This window comes from Apis dorsata, unplaced genomic scaffold, assembly GCF_000469605.1.
Source record: "Apis dorsata unplaced genomic scaffold, Apis dorsata 1.3 scaffold_163, whole genome shotgun sequence".
NCBI classification, from domain to species: domain Eukaryota; kingdom Metazoa; phylum Arthropoda; class Insecta; order Hymenoptera; family Apidae; genus Apis; species Apis dorsata.
Genome location: NW_006263452.1, coordinates 793,986 through 803,648, shown reverse-complemented (window position 1 = coordinate 803,648; position 9,663 = coordinate 793,986). Strand labels below are relative to the sequence as shown.

General features: G+C 46.9%; 1 long non-coding RNA gene across 1 annotated transcript in view; it reads right to left on the bottom strand.

The window, feature by feature from the left end:
- The window catches only part of LOC116185355, a 25,801-nt gene extending 20,837 nt beyond the window's left edge, over positions 1 to 4,964 (bottom strand). Inside the window, exons 1-2 of the long non-coding RNA XR_004150197.1 lie at positions 4,952 to 4,964; positions 3,206 to 3,226 (exon numbers count right to left, since the gene is read on the bottom strand). This is a non-coding gene — a long non-coding RNA (uncharacterized LOC116185355). The remainder of the gene's footprint in view (positions 1 to 3,205; positions 3,227 to 4,951) is intronic.
- Positions 4,965 to 9,663: the final 4,699 nt, after the last annotated feature.

The following is a 9,663-nucleotide window of genomic DNA, read 5'->3' as shown; positions in this document are numbered from 1 at the left end:
CTGCCCTCTCCCCAGAAAGGGGAGAACAATGCTTTCCACCCTGCCAATCCTTGGCCGCTCTCGATCAGGGAACCTTCACGAAGAAATACAGATCGTCTCTAATTAAAGTCCAACAAAGTTTCATCCGTTTCCGTTTTTCTCCGTTTTTCTCTTCAAAAGGAACGCTCCCTCCTCGGTCGGGAAGATAGGAAAATTCTTAAATAAGTAACACTCCTAGTAATAATCTATTCAACCACGGCTAACGACGGTTTGGTTAACACGCGCGCGACGTTAAAAGCGCGTCAAGCCGTCGAACGTTGTAATCTTTCGGCGTAATATATCTCACGGCGTGGCTGGAGGGCAGCTAATTTTCGCGTTGGCGGTCGCGTTTGAGGGAGAGACGGGGAGGAGGTTGAACGACTTAACCAAACGTAATTAACGTTGGCCTATCATTATGTGGTAGCGGGACCACACCCTCGTCACATTATATGTTTATAAATCAGGGCAACGGGGAACGGGTTGTAAAAAAAAGGGAAGAAAAGAAAAAGGGAGGGAAAAAAAAAAAAAAAACACGAGGACGAAAATCGAACGAAGTCCGGGGGCGCCTCCTCCCGACCAACGAAGGGGGAACGAAAGGAGGAGGGGGAGAGGGCCTTGGCGTCCGTTGGCGAGCAGGTAGAGGAATTCTTATGCTAATGATTTTATGATCGTGGAAATGAATGCTCGTCATATTTTTTTAATCGCCTGGGTTTCCANTAGCCCGCGAGTCACGGACCGGCCGGCCGGAGAGAGAGAGAGAAACACACTTCCCCTCCCCCTCGCGTCCCTCTTTCTCCCGGATCAAATCCTTTCCCCGCACCGTGTCCACCACACTTTATGCCCATCCGTTTTTTTATCGTCCAGTTGTTACAGTCTTAACCGGGACGGGTGAGTCTTATACTCATAAGTGTACCACTCATAATCGTAAAGTAAAACTCGCGCGGGAACGAAAGACATTTCTTTTTTCTCGAAAGGCATTTTTCGAACGGTACTACGCTTTCTTTCGCGAGAAACCATGGGAACGGATTTTAAACTTTCGAATATCGAATAACGAATGCACGAGTGTTTCCATTGCATTGGATTTTGGATTAATAATTAATAACGGGATTACATTCGATTTATATAGTCGATGTAATCGTTTCTCGAGCAATGAATCTCGATTGTCATATTAATTGCATTATATACTTGATCGTAGGAGGAGACAATTAAAAAAAAAGAAAAAAAAATCGACGATGATAATGCGAAAAGCGGAAATGCGTTGTACAGTTGCATATCAATGAGATTCGTTAAATGGATAAAGCGGGGAGAATCATCGGCGTGAAGAAGATTCGAAACGAGTGGTAACTTAGCTTTCCTAACTAAGGAAAACAAGTGTGCGTGTCAAGTGGCGTGTAATTAATCGTAATCTAGATCGTTGTGTATGTTGATCCCCGGCGCGAAGAAACCAGGTTGTGCAAGAATCTCGTTTCATTTTCATATCAATAGCATCTCAACTCTCTCTATCCTCGTCCCTATCCTTTTATCTCGTTCGACTTCACGGAAGAACACCTTTCAATAAATTTCAACTTCAATTCCTCCGCTGCTCCATTTCCTTCCTTCCTTCCTTCCTTCCTTCCTTCCTTTTTTCTTTTCCCTCTCTCTCTCTCTCTCTCTCTCTCTCTCTCTCGTTCGAAAGAAAGGCGAGATGCTCGAGGCGGTGGCTCGGTGAGTGAGACGTCGAGGGGAAAGGACGGTGCAGCAGAGAGACGCGCCACGGAACATGCATTACGAGGTAACAATTACATTGTGTTCGCGCGAACCGCGTATGTAAATGCAACCGTGGAGCCGACGTGGACAGTGCGTATAAAGGTGCTCGCGCAACCAGCGACTCTCACACTGGCTGGTTGGCGGGCAGGTGTGCCAACAGCTGAGTCCAACCACCCACACACGCGCAGCGCCAGCTAAGACCAACTCCGACACCTTGATGGATACTACCGTGTCCCTGTTTCGCGTTGCATTGCGCAAGGTGCATCGTGCCTGTTTTCCTCCGCCTAACGAGCACGGATAACGTAATCCTTTCAGGCCTATTGTGACCTGCCTAGCCGGGAGAAAAGTGATCGCCCGTTTCCTAATTTCCTATTTCGGACGAACGCCAAGAAAAACTTTTGCCAATGACTTTTTTCCCTCGACAAGATGCGATGAAATTTGGAACGCACAGTTTCACAGTTCGAAAAATGATGATGATCTCGAGCTCGTTCGTGGAAATGGAAGAAGAAAAGTTTCGCAACGAAGATGGATAATGGAAAAAACGAGTATCTCTGTGATAAGCGAACCGGTTGAAATACGACTTCCTGCTTTGTCGGAAAGTGGCACTGTTTGGCTCGCTTCTTTTTTTTTTTCCTTTTTTTTCTACGCACGTATCACCAAGAGACCGTGAGTATTCCTCTTCCGGATTTCGTTGTTGGATCGGCTCACTGACGTAACGGATATAGCCGCGATAAGAGCACGAAATCCTTGAGCAGGTGGCCGGGCGCCGCCTCTCGACAGGTCAGGAACGGTAAACGCCTTTAAGACCATTGTAACGCACATGCTCGTCCAACATTTTTACAAATGTTATATAGGTCAAAATTAGCATCCCCCACCGTTAATTGCGCCCGGAACACCCGCCTCCCCCTCTTCCCCGGGTTACGTTAACACGTGTACGAAACACCTTTGCAACGCCGAAAGGTGTTGGCGCAAGAAAATGCGGGTCAAGGGTTTGGAGCGCGTTTCCTTCGAGATTTCATTGATTCAACGCGCGTTGCGCGATCGTAAATAAAAAAAGGAGGAAAAAAAGATCGCAAAGGGATATTCCTTTTTAATTTTATCACTTTTGTTATCGAATCTGAATCCGTGACGAAGAGGAAAGCGATGGCGGAGGACGTGGGGCGCCCTATGGGGCGGAACTCGTGGAGCAATGCGTATTTCGTAGGATCGAGGAAGGGAAAAAGAAAAAGAAAAAAAGAAAGAAAAAAGAAGAAAGGAGACGAGAGATTCGCCCCTCTCGGGATTTGAAACAATCTAATCGCGGACGCCATTTTGTTTCTGCCTACCGGAGCAGTAGTTGATATATGATCCCATTGGCTACCAAGCTGTTCGGTTCCCAGCTCTGTACTGGACAGCAGCCTCGACCTCAACCTTATGGTGGTTGCTGTATAGCCATAAGGACTCTCTCTCTCTTTCTCTCTCTCTTCGGTTGCCCTGGCAATTAAAATTCTTTTCCTCCCGCCATGGTTGCTCCTGCATCTTCTTCTTCTTCTTCTTCTTCTTCTTCTTCTTCATCTTCTTTGTGGTCCTTCTTCTCGATGCTCGGTCTGCTCTCACCTTCTCCCGTCTTCTCTTCGCCATTGCCTACTCCACTTCTTCTTCTTCTCCTTCTTCTTCTTCTTCTTCTTCGTGTTCTTCTTTCGCATCATCTCTGAGTGCGCGCGGAAGATAGGCGTAGCAATTAAAACTGCCCGCTCGGGCCCGGACGTTTACACGATCCTTAACTGCTGGTAGCGCGAGGGTTGAGGTTGGCAACTGACGTGGCCAGCTTAAGTAGCCGGTCAAGGGAAACGGGTAATTATACGAAACGTCGGTGTTTTCGAGCGCACTATCATCGAGTCGAGGCGAAAGCACCTCGACGATTGCGGCGGCTTCGTTAATTCAACCATTCCCGATACTTCAATGTTCTCGAAAAACATTCGCGATAAATCGGATTAAGATAACAGCGTCGTTAATTCGTATTAAAATCCGTTGATTCTCTCGAGAAGTTCCAAGTTTCCCTACGATTTCTTTCGGTTCAAAGAATAGCTAATTTTTTCCCCCTAACCCAATCTATAAAACCGGTCAATTCCAAGAGTAACGAGTTAAAAATTGAGAAAAAGAAGAGAGAGAAAGAGAGAGAGAGGAGGATTAATTTAATAGAAATTAAACGAAAAGGAGAAATTGTATCGACGGATCGATAGCGAGTCTCGAGTCTTCCTCTCGTTAACGGTGGATAACGTGTACGTGGATAAGCCGGGGATCAAAGGGGAGAGGAACGATATTAAACGCGTTAGAATCCTTTCACTCTCTCGGGCACAGGCGGCGGACGGTGAAAAATTATCGTACGAGTCAAAAGTTACCGCGTGCATTACGGCTGCTGCTCGTTACGCGCGCGTGAAATTGAGTAAGAAACGAATTTATGGAACGCAACGAATCGAAGACGTAGAAAGTTCCCTTCTCTCGTCCGAGATGTTCCCGCTTCTTCGGGGCCCGAGCGAGTTCGCCGACTGATGAGGAGAGGCCGGTATATAAAAAACGTATATAATCGGTTCACGCCAATTACGGCGTATCGATGCGCCAACAAATTTCGCGGACGCCGTTAATTGATAATAAAAAACTAAAACTCTTGTAATTGACGCGTTAATTTATAATTTTATCGTGCGACCGGAACTCGCGTTCGATGCAATCGATCAATGTTTCGATTATTCTCGTATTCTCGTATTCGGAAACGTTGTGTCTCGTAAATTCGTAAAACGTTCCGACAAATCGGTGTTGTCCGCTTATATCGTTCAATCGTTACGAGTGGCGTTCGACGAAAAGGCAGGTGGATATCGACGCGATTCTAGCGAAGGTCGTTTCCATATATATGTATATGTGTATATTTTATTTTCAACGGTGAATACACTTTGTAAGTTGTATTTTACTAACTTTATACGGTTGATCGACACCTGAGATGAGATAAATCTCAAGATATTCGTTTAAAAAGTGAGTAATCGCGACGTGTAATGTAATTTTCCACGACTTATCGGCGATCGCGTGTATACCGTTCAAAGCAGGTGGAACACTTTCGACGATCAACCACTAATTGCCTCGCTTCCACGTGGACTCTGCATTCCAGGAATACCGCGCTGATACGAGGTCGATTATATTACGGATAAAGCACGACCCTCCTCTTCTCCCCCCTCCCCAGTCCCTTTCATAGAAGAAAACGAACGACTCTTGACAAATTGTTCCTCCTCGTCCCCTTCTTTCTTTTTTTCCCTCCGCTACTTAAGATTCATCATTTATGTATACAAGAGAGAGAGAGATTACGATCGAGAGATTCGGAACGAAAGCTCACGCCCAAGCTGCTGAGAAACTTGCAAATTTCACGGAGCGAAAAACTGGTGTTCCGTTATCGAGGAATTTAGCATAAAACAGTTCCATGTAACGTATCTCCTCGTTGGCTAATTCGTACGACACGCGAGCAACAACCGGACAAAGAGAAGTTACTAATTTCGAGCGGAGTCTATATTTGGGTTCTCGCGTGTGCGCTTCACCTCTGGCTCCGGTTCTTCTTTTTCCTTTTCTTTTTTGCTCTTTCTTTTAATATCGTCGCCGAGGCCCCAGACTCCATAATATGCGAGGTCCGTATACGCGAGGCTGGGGGCCCCGGTGTGGTTGTCGGTCGTCGGGCACACAGGATATAGGTACCGGCCTTAACCGTCGCTATGGTCGCTAAAGCTAAGCGTGTATGCATGTTCGGTGCATAAATAAGGAGCACAGCTCGGGAGGCATTAAATCACGTGCGGGGATCGCGCGCGTATGTGTGTGTGTGCGCGCGTAAGAAAGAAAGAGGAGAGGAGCGGAGGATGGAAAGAAAGAAAGAAAGAAAGAAAGAAGGGAGAAAGGTTGAACGAGGAGCGAAAAATCGAAAAGAGGTAAAAAAGGAAAGGAGAGACAAAGACGCGGTCGAAGAGTGGAGCATCCGTGGATGCGGAGCTGCTATACAGCGTTACGTCCCCGGTTGCGTTCGAGTTTGCATCGGGCCGCGCACCCCCGTCGAGCCAATATGCCCCTCGCATCAACGGTTGCCCACCTTCTTGAGTAGTCCCGCGATTATGCTCCGTACACGGGTAAACAAGTATCGGGGAACGAGCCACGGTTTCGCCCATCTGTAACCACCACCCATCTAATCTTGCGGGAATGGCAATTAAGTCGTTCGATCGTAAAAATCTATCATCCCGCGGAACCCCTTCTTCTTTTCCTTCTTTTCTCTTGACAGCGAAGACGAAACTCGATTATATATAGATAGATCGATCGAAAGGAATTTGGACAGTTATATATATATATATATATATATACTTAAGAGAAGAAGAAGAGATTGCAATTGTTGTCGAAAAAGAGAAAAAAGGGAAGAGGTGTGGAGAAACGTTCGTTTCCATCGTTAAGTACGATGAGACGGGGAGGGGGGGAGAAGTTTCGATTCGGTAACGAGGCAGCAGCGAGAAGGCAGGAGAAGAAAAAGAAGGAGGCGGTAAAGGCAGTGCCTATCCAAAAACGCCTCGCACAATCTATCACGCGCAAAGAGCGCAGCAAGAAGTGAGGTTAGGAATGTTAATGTGGGCAGCGGGAGCGGGCAGCCAGTGCGCATGCGCCACCCCCCGCGGGGCCAATCACCGCCCGAGAAATGGTAGCTGCGCCCGGAGTCAGCTCGTCGGCCACCATAACCTCGCCAAGATGGAAGAAGAATCCTTCGGGGTGGAACGCGATCTTCCTTTCCCTTCTACTCTTTGTTTTACCTCTGCCCTCTCTTTCCCTCGTTCCCCTCGCCAACGAAGACATCCTCCGCGGACTTCAAGAAGTTCTCTCGCGAGAAGAAATACACGTTTACGTCCTTCGCTCTCGTGCCCCACATTCCCCTTTCATCTTCACGAACGAACACATCGATTCGAAGAAATAGAGTTTCTAATTCGCGCCGATTCTCTCGTTTGGGATCGATACATATACATAACGAATCGCTTATTCTTTTTCGAATAAAACGAAGGGAGGAGGAGACGAAGAAGGAAAGTGGAGAAGGTGTACTAAGAAGAAGGGGGAGGAGGGTATAAGGCGATTGCGTCCGAGCTTGTGTAAATCTCGTTGATGGAAATTGTCCGCGGACCTTCGGTTTGTTCGGCGATTACATCCTGCGGAGAACGCGTTCGCCAGTAGCACGAGTCTTTCTTTCTCATCCGTCTCTCTCCCTCTTCTCCCTATCTCTCTCCAAGAATCTTCTTTCTTCACGGACGCCGAGATTAATGAGCGCACCGCTCGGTACTTTTAATTCCAAAGACCGAGTGCAAATAAGTACCGCCATCCGTCTTGTCCGCCAATTACCACTAAGCTGTTCTTTCTTCATCCTCCGTGTCCTCCCCCTCTCTCTCTCTCTTTCCTCTCCTCTCCTTTCCCGTTTCGCGTACAAGCCAACAGATACCGCGTCTAATCACGTATCGGAGTAACTAATCGAACTACAACATGCCTCGAGAACGCGATCGAACTTTGTCGTAGATGTTGATGGATTTCTGTTGGACGTTTGACGAGCGGTAGCGAAGTAATGAAGACGGCGCTCGATCGGCCATTTCCCGTCGAAATATCTCCCCCGTCCCTCACCCGTTCGATCTCTCTCGAACGTGGTAACGGTAAGTGGTTATGACACGGTTTGAAAAGTTGCCGTCGATGTGAATATTTTCTTACGGTTTATGACCTCTCTCTTTTTCGAGAGAGAGAGAGAGAGAAAAGTTCGATCGAATCTACCTTCGCTTCTTAAATCGTCAATTACCGGGAACCGAGTGTAGACTTTTGTCTCCGCGCTGTCGCATTAAAGCAACATTGAGAAAAGTTGGACAATAATGTTGGAATACCTACGACGTCCAGAATATTCCTGAATCGAAACGGTTAACATCGGTGATATATACATATATATACATGTGTGTATAAAGGTACCTGTACGCAGTCACGATGAATGTAAACAACGACGGGTGATGCACGCCAATCACGTTGGGGACCAGAGAGCGTTCCACCCACGTACTACAGGGACTGAAATTGTCTAAAAGTGAACGAGCTTACGACCTTTCGTACGGGCGGAGATCCCAAATTAGAGGAATGTCTGATTTACATCTCGAGATATCTCGGATGAAGCTATAAATAATTTCGGTGGTGGAATGTTAATGTGGCCCTAGGCCTCGAACCGAGCCGATGGCTCCAGGACCCCCCGCCAAACGCAGACGTCCACTCACGACCTTTAAAGAGATACTACTACCTATGGACGTTCTTTCTCTCCTCCGCGACGAGGACTAGAGAACGTTTAAACGAGCGAGCGTCTCCTCCTCATCGTACCCCATCGATTTACACCGATGTTATTATTATTATTGACGAGTCTTTGATTCATCTCTCGCGGGAGTAGATATAATTTAAATAATCACCTAAACAATAAATGCTTCATATTCTATCATCGAAAATCATTGCTCTTCTTCGATCAAAGAAAAAGAGAGGGAGAAAGGGAGAGGAGAAAGATATCGAATTCGATCTATTTACGAGGAAGATAAACTGTCCAAGAGAACCTCGAAGAGATCCCCATTCCCATTGCTCCTGCATCGTAACGGATCGTTGAAATAGGCGAAGACAGGAAGATATATATATATACATACATATATACCTATCGACTGAGACAGAAGCAGAGGAATCGGGGGTGGTTGAAGGGGGGCCAAGAGGGAGGGTCGAGCTGTCAAAGGCAGAGACGTTCGGGGATGGCCCCCATCCTCGTCCTCATTCTCGTCGTCTGTAATCGCGGGGGCGGCAACGTAGTCCTGTCTCCGACAGGATCACATCGCCACCGAGTTGCTACTGTACCTATACGTACGTACGTACGTACAACAATGTACGCTTGCTCGGAGGAGAGTACCCTGTTCCATCCTTGCCTGCCAGCCAACCAACGCGTGGACTGCCAATCTCGTCCGCCTAACGCAAAATCAAGTCAGAAATTGTCCCATTGTAACGTTACGTCGTCCTCTTTACTCGGATGGATCGCAAGAAGTGGAGGGGAGGACGAGGAGATCCATCGGTGATCAAGATAGATATCGAGAAAACGCGGGAAGAAGAAAATTCGATTCGATTTCCAGGCAGGTGATGTATCCGTCTCGTTGCTCGTCGCTATACGTCGTGTCTCGATTGTGATCAAGACATGGACGAGCAAGCGAATTCGAATTTAAATCTCGTTTGGATCTCGAGACGATCGATTAACTCGATCGATGCTCGATTAATCGGTCGATCGGTTCGTATTTCTCTCCCATAGCGAACGATACGTTGTAATTGCCACGGCGTAACAGAATACGAGGCGTATAGATCCTGACGTTGGAAATATCGTCGAAAGTAACTCGATCCGGGATACGAGATAAATAATAAATCCGCAACGAGGTGGACAGTAGGAGAAATGGCCCGTGTCCCGCGGCCCGGTAATAGCTCCACTCGATTAACCTTGACTATAATGCAACCGGTACTCCGGTTACGTTCCATCTATCCAGTTTAATTTAGTAGCCGGTTCATAACTCGTCGATACGCAAATCGAGCTACCGTATTATTATTATTATCATTACCACCTTTCCTAATATAATAAATTCAACAAAAACGGGGGGTATTGTAATACCCTCGTTCGAGGAGAGGAGAAGAGATGCCCAAAAAATTGCACGAATAAATCTAAAAAATTGAAATTCTCGATTCCCAAAAGATTCGCCTGGTCCGTACAAATAACGAAACCCGTATAAATCGCTTCATTAAAAATCCAACCGCTACTTCCTCGACTCCTAATTGCTCGAGGAGAGACCGGGGAGAAAATTCTCCAGGGGGTGACTCCGCGAGGAA